Below are 6372 nucleotides of genomic sequence, written 5' to 3'. Positions count from 1 at the left end.
TTGCATGTTAAATAGACCCACATATCCTAATTAAATTGGTCTCAAAAACAAAAGATTAGTGAAAATAAAAGACGCAATCTGGGATTTACAGCACAAAAGCATTTAGGCAATCCCACTCAACATCGAGGGGAATGAGAATGAGTATTAGAGATAGAGGAGATGAAGATAAAATAAAATATTGAATAAAATCAAAAGGAACTATATATGAAACAATGATAAATTAGATATTAAATCTTGGTTTACCAAAGCAGAGACAGACAAAGATAAGCAACTATTTCTAAGTGAGTAAGTTTTATTTTCCTGCTTATCTCATGTCAGAGCCCCAAAACCCAAGATTTTCAATAGCTTTAAATATGGTTTCACATTCTGACTCAGCCATCCACTGTATTTGCAAAGAGGTTAGGCCCCCTCATGTTTAAATAACATATGCTGTACAATGTAAGTGGTAGATTGTCACAGAATTTGCTCAATATTAGCAATCAAGGCATCTTTTATTGTTAGTGCGATGTTAATTGGGACCATGCTAACATTTAATTAATTGTAAGCACAATAGATCATTTGTCAACAAAGGGGGGGTAAAAATATTAATTGAAACATATGTGAATGGTTATTTGCTGGGTGTAGGAAACATCCCACAATTAAAGTTAATCACAGTGTGATTAATTGATTTTAATTGATTCAAGATGGGTTCCTGTGGCATAACATAAGTCTGTCAATAAAACTTATAATTAAGCCACATTATGAAAAAGCAAAGTTATTGAGTCACGCAGTGAAGAGGTGAAGCAGAGGCAGGCTGTTTCTTTATAATGCAGAAGGAAAGAAAGACCAACAGCCCAGGGAGGACAATAGTGGCACAGAGACTAGGTGTTCTGGGAAAGTAGAAGAGACTCAGAAAAGTCTTCAGCCACATATGGGAGCATACTTAAGCCTGGAAAATGGAAAGCGATTTATCAAAGCTTTGAAGATGAAAGGGTTGGGCGAAAATCTGAGTCCACAGGTGGATGGGGAAGGTCAGTAAGACCAGCAGCTCTATTCATCAAATATAGTAATAAACATGGCTCATATACCCCATGGGGCGTACAGATGCATGGAGCCAGGGTGTACCAGAGGCTCTGAAATGCACTGGAATGGGCAGGACTTGTCAGTCCTAGGAGACAAGAGTGGATTCTCTCTATAAATGAAGATTATGTTGGATCCTTTTCTGGTTAATATTGGCAGGGCTCCCAGAGCCTTCTGGGCCCTGGATGTCAGTCTTGACTGTTGTTCATAACTACAGATGCCCACATGGCATCCAGGAAGTCTTATTTAGGATTCTCACTTCAGCATTTGCTTCTGATGGGTATTCAAGGCCAATACTTTCATTCAATTATTCCAAACTTAGAACATCAAAGTAATTATCACTTGTTTTCACTGTACACATGACATCTAAGGCCTTCCATGATGGAGTCCCATCAAATTCTATGACTTCTTCTCACTCAATTCATGAGGAAAGCTTGGAACCTGCCAACTAAGTGCTTTTTTTTTTTATAGGTGTTGGGTGTGGGTATAAAAACTCCATGTTTTAGTTTGAATTCCACCCAAAGGAAAACTGTGGTATAATAAATAAATCTAATTTTTGTCCTCAGTTCCTGGTATAGAATTTCAAAAACCCTTGGAACTTCCTGAGTGATAGGGGTGTCTTTATTCTTCCAATAAGATGGCGTATGGCAGAGTCCTTACATAGGTTCAGGATGTGGGCCAGTCGCTAGGAAGATTAATCACATGATTAGAGGGTTAGAACTCTGATTCAACCTAATCTTCAGGGAAAGGAGGGGAAACCGGAGATTGAGTTCAATCATGTGGCCAATGAGTTTATCCATTATGCCTGTGTAATAAAACCCCAATAAAAAATATGGATGTTGAAACTCAGTGGAGCATTCTGGCTGGTAAAAAACATGAATGTGCAGGGAGAGTGGTACACCCAGATGCCACCAGGGAAGGGCATGGAAGCTTAGTGTCTCCTCTTCCTAGATCTTGTTTGATATGGTTTGGCTGTGTCCTCACCCAAATCTCATCTTGAATTATAGCTCCTATAATTTCCACATGTTGTCCAGTGAGAGATAATTGAGTCATGGGGGCAGTTTTCCCCATACTGCTCTTGTGGTAGTGAGGCAGTCCCATGAGATCTAATGGTTTTATAAGGGGAAACCCCTTTTTCTTGGCTTTCATTCTCTCTTGTCTGCCACCATGTAAGATGTGCCTTTCACCTTCCACTATGATCGTGAGGCCTCCCCAGCCACGTGGAACTGTGAGTCCATTAAACCTCTATTTCTTTATAAATTACCCAGTCTCAGATATGTCTTTACCCGCAACATAAAAACAGACTAATAACAACGTCCTATGTGTCTTTTCTATTTGACTATTCCTTAGTGGTATCCTCCATGATAAAACTGTAGTCATAAGCATAGCACATTCAGTGAATTCTGTGGAATTTGTTCTAGACAATCATTAAACATGAGAGGGTCACAGAACTCTCTGAATTTATAGCCAGTAAGTTAGAAATATAGGTGATCCCTGTGACTTGCAATTGCCATCTGAAGTGAAGGCAGACTTGTGAAGGACTTTGGCCCTTCAAGTGGGATCTGTGCTAATACCAGCTCGTTAGTGTCAAAATTGAACTGAATTGTAGGACGCCCAGTTGGTGTCAGAAAAATTGATATAAGAACATGAAATCTTGAGACAAGAACTTGGTTGCAGTTCTTAAGACACAGTCCCAAGAAGCAAAAGTAAAGAAGTGGGAAAAGTAAGACAGAGAAGGGAGAAAAACCAGTATAAAGTACATTAATCACTGGTTACCTCTGTGGGCAACTAAGACAACTAAGCTGTTGGAGATGATTTAAGGAACTATGAAGAATGCACGCCCAAGGACAGAGAAGTCAAGGCACTCCTCCACTGATTCTCTTCTCCAGTTAGTTAAGAGTTGCTCTAGGAAGGTGGATTTGATTGTTATTTTATCTACTGCTCTGGTTGTTATCTAGCAAAGCTAAATGGTTTTCTTGGCTTCAGAGAAATTTCTGAGTAAATCAGATATATATATATGTTTGGTGTAGATGCAGAAACATACAAGCATCAGGGGGCTCCAGAGAAAGTGGCTTGGTGCATGACAAGTACCTGCTGCATTCGCGAATCTCAATATCCTCTATAAAGTACTCAAGTTGCTTTTTCAGACTAGATAATAAACAAATTATTTGTATGGCAACATTGAAGCTTTAGAGTGTCTCTCCCTCTCAGTTTCACCTATAGTCCCTACAGAGGAAACAATACTAGCGCTTACTTGAAAGTAAGTCACCATGCTAATGCTATGTGACCTTGGTCCTTTTGCAAAAACTGATTGGATTAGGCATTATACACATGCTCAGCAAGGTAATCTGTGGGCCAACCAGTGGTCCATGAATGTAATGAAGGAGAAGATCATGCTGTCGGTGTTGGAGCTAGAGTAGAAACAAAGGGATGCTGAGTCCTGATAATGAAAGGGTCCTTATACTGTAGGGATATGTCAAGTTGGTCTGAGGCAAGAGCTACCTTGGATAGAGCAAATTCCCAAATTACCTTCCAGTATCCACAGAGTCCCATGCTACGGCTGTAGTCCTGCAAGAGGCCTGGGTTTTTCACTGACAACATCGCCATAGTTATATTACAGAAGCTAGCCCAAATTGTTCTATTCCTGGCCAGGACAAGAACCATACACAACAGACTTCTTCCAGTGGGGGCTCTCAGATTCCCGGATTCCACCTGCTGTGGCCACCAGAATCAGCATTGTCCACATTGAAAGCTACTCTTCTCCATCCAACATCGCTTTTCTACCCTTAAGCCAACAATTATTCCAACAAACAATATCCCAGAGACACTTATCGAGACAGGCTTTGGATGGAGAAACCACAGGGAGAAAAAGACTCCATTCGAATGTGAGTAAGCTAAGATGCATGGGGACTTGTCAAGGACAAAGGAAAAAGCATTCAGTAGACACATACTTAGATAAGTTCTGGAATATTTTTTGAAGTACGTACATCTACTCGGGCATTGGGGATGACATCTAAAATAAAATCTCCTTCCTAAGACAATTTCAACCTGCCTTTTGTGGCTAAAGCAATAGTACTTGCTTATAAAAGGGTCAATGCTAATAACGTGGGAAAATTGAGCCATACCTCCTTACTTTTCTTTTCTCTACACATTGGCATCATTCTTTTATATTATGGTCAGATTTTCACCATATGTTGGGACACCTGAGCAAACTCACATTCTCCCAACTTTGGGACCAATTATCATGGTCAGGAAGATATAATAATAATAATATTAATATATATTGTCTGAGCCTGAGTCACTTGCCTAACCCTTTGGCTGGGGTAAGGGATATGGACCCAAAATAAGGTGTGTGGGAAAGGAGGGGAGTAGATGTTCAGGTCAAACAAACAATACTCACTACACGTATTCATCATTTTATCCGCATGTATTCATTCCATCAGTATATTTAATACCTACTATGAAGCAGACCCTATACCAGGTACTAAGATAAGATAAGCAAAACAATGTAGTCCCTAGTCATGGAACTTACAACTCAGCATTTCTAGCTACCTTTGGAGACAACCTATCTAATCACTCTGAACTTCAGTTACAAATATCATCTGTAAAATTAAGAGTATATTGGCCGGGCACGGTGGCTCACACCTGTAATCCCAGCACTTTGGGAGGCCGAGGCAGGAGGATCACAAGGTCAGGAGATTGAGACTATCCTGGCTAACGCAGTGAAACCCTGTCTCTACTAAAAAATAAAAAAAGTTAGCCGGGCGTGGTGGCGGACACCTATAGTCCCAGCTGCTCGGGAGGCTGAGGCAGGAGAATGGTGTGAACCCGGGAGGCGGAGCTTCCGGTGAGCTGAGATCGTGCCACTGCACTCCAGCCTGGGTGACAGAGCAAGACTCCATCTCAAAATAAATAAAGAAACTAAATAAATAAATAATAAAAATTAAGATGATATTTCCCAGAAAACCAAATACCTCGCATGTTCTCACTTAGAAGTGGGAGCTAAATCATAAGAACACATAGACACATAAAGGGAAACAACAGACACTGGTTTCTACTTGAGGGTGAAGGGTAGGAGCAGGGAGAGGATCAGGAAAAATAACTAATGGTTACTAGGCTTAATACCTGGGTGACAAAATAATCTGTACAACAAACCCCCATGACACCAATTTTCCTATGTAACAAACCTGCACATGTACCCCCGAACTTAAACGTTAAAAAATAAAAATAGAAAGAAGATAAAAATACAGACAAGGAATCCAGTGCTCAGCATTAGCAGTTTAAGCTGTGTTCCCAGGGCGGCAGCTGTGGCGTTCCCGTTGCTTCCAATTCTGCAGTGAGGTTTTAGGAATGGTTTCTGGCTGCACAGCTTCCAAATCTTGTTCATTATCTTTGCTGGAGATTCTATGCACAATCTAATATTCCTTAATAAATTGCCTTTCTGCTCAAACCAGTTTTGATTGTGTGCCACTAAAAACCCTAACTGATAAAGAAAGTGCTTAATAAATGGTAACTATAGTTACTAATCCCTTAGCTTGTCCCTTTATTAAGAAAAGTATAGCTGAGACCCATGCAAGGTGGAACCCTGAAGAAACATCCCTAAGAATTAAATCTGACCCTAACCCTGGCCATGGCAGGAGTTGAAAGCAGCTCCCAATTCTAATGGACAAGCAGGGTGAAGAGTCCTTTGTCATTTTCCAGAGACCAGAAGAAGGAAGGACGCAATTCTGGCTTCCACATATAGAGGTAAAATCATGATTTCTCTAAAGGGGTTTTCACGCACTGCACTGATTAAAAGTAATAACATGCTGCTGCTTCAACTCCAGATTTAATTTCAGACATTTAAATGTGTTATGGCCTTTCAATTGAGTTCTGTGTGTTCAGTGGAGCAGAAAGGTAGGGATCTTAGATTTTCCTTGTCATCCGGCAGACATTAAGGGGCGTCACGTCCATATTCCTGACCTTCAGAGAATGGATGCAGGACATGATTATCCCATTGACCTACAACCTTGACCGTGGTGGGGAACAGGTGGTATCCATGTGAGAAAACATTTTAGGATTTTGTCAAACAGAGCCAGGGCTGATCAGACAGCCCTCGAAGGGTAGCTGGGCCACTATTCAGAGGTCTAGGTGAGTCACTATCTGAGCACCTACTTGAGAGGAAATGCCTGTCTTCCCAGAAATACATACGGATGGCAGTCTAATGACTTTGGAATTTACCTGGTCTCATTTCTCCTGCTCCACTCCCATACAGCTTGTGATTCATATTACCCCAGGGGCTGCCACTTACATCCTGTGATACTTTGAAGTTAA

Source organism: Trachypithecus francoisi, unplaced genomic scaffold (genome assembly GCF_009764315.1).
Source record: "Trachypithecus francoisi isolate TF-2019V2 unplaced genomic scaffold, Tfra_2.0 Lachesis_group0, whole genome shotgun sequence".
NCBI classification, from domain to species: Eukaryota; Metazoa; Chordata; class Mammalia; order Primates; family Cercopithecidae; genus Trachypithecus; species Trachypithecus francoisi.
The sequence above is the reverse complement of the archived record's forward strand: the minus strand, read 5'-3'. Positions refer to the sequence as shown.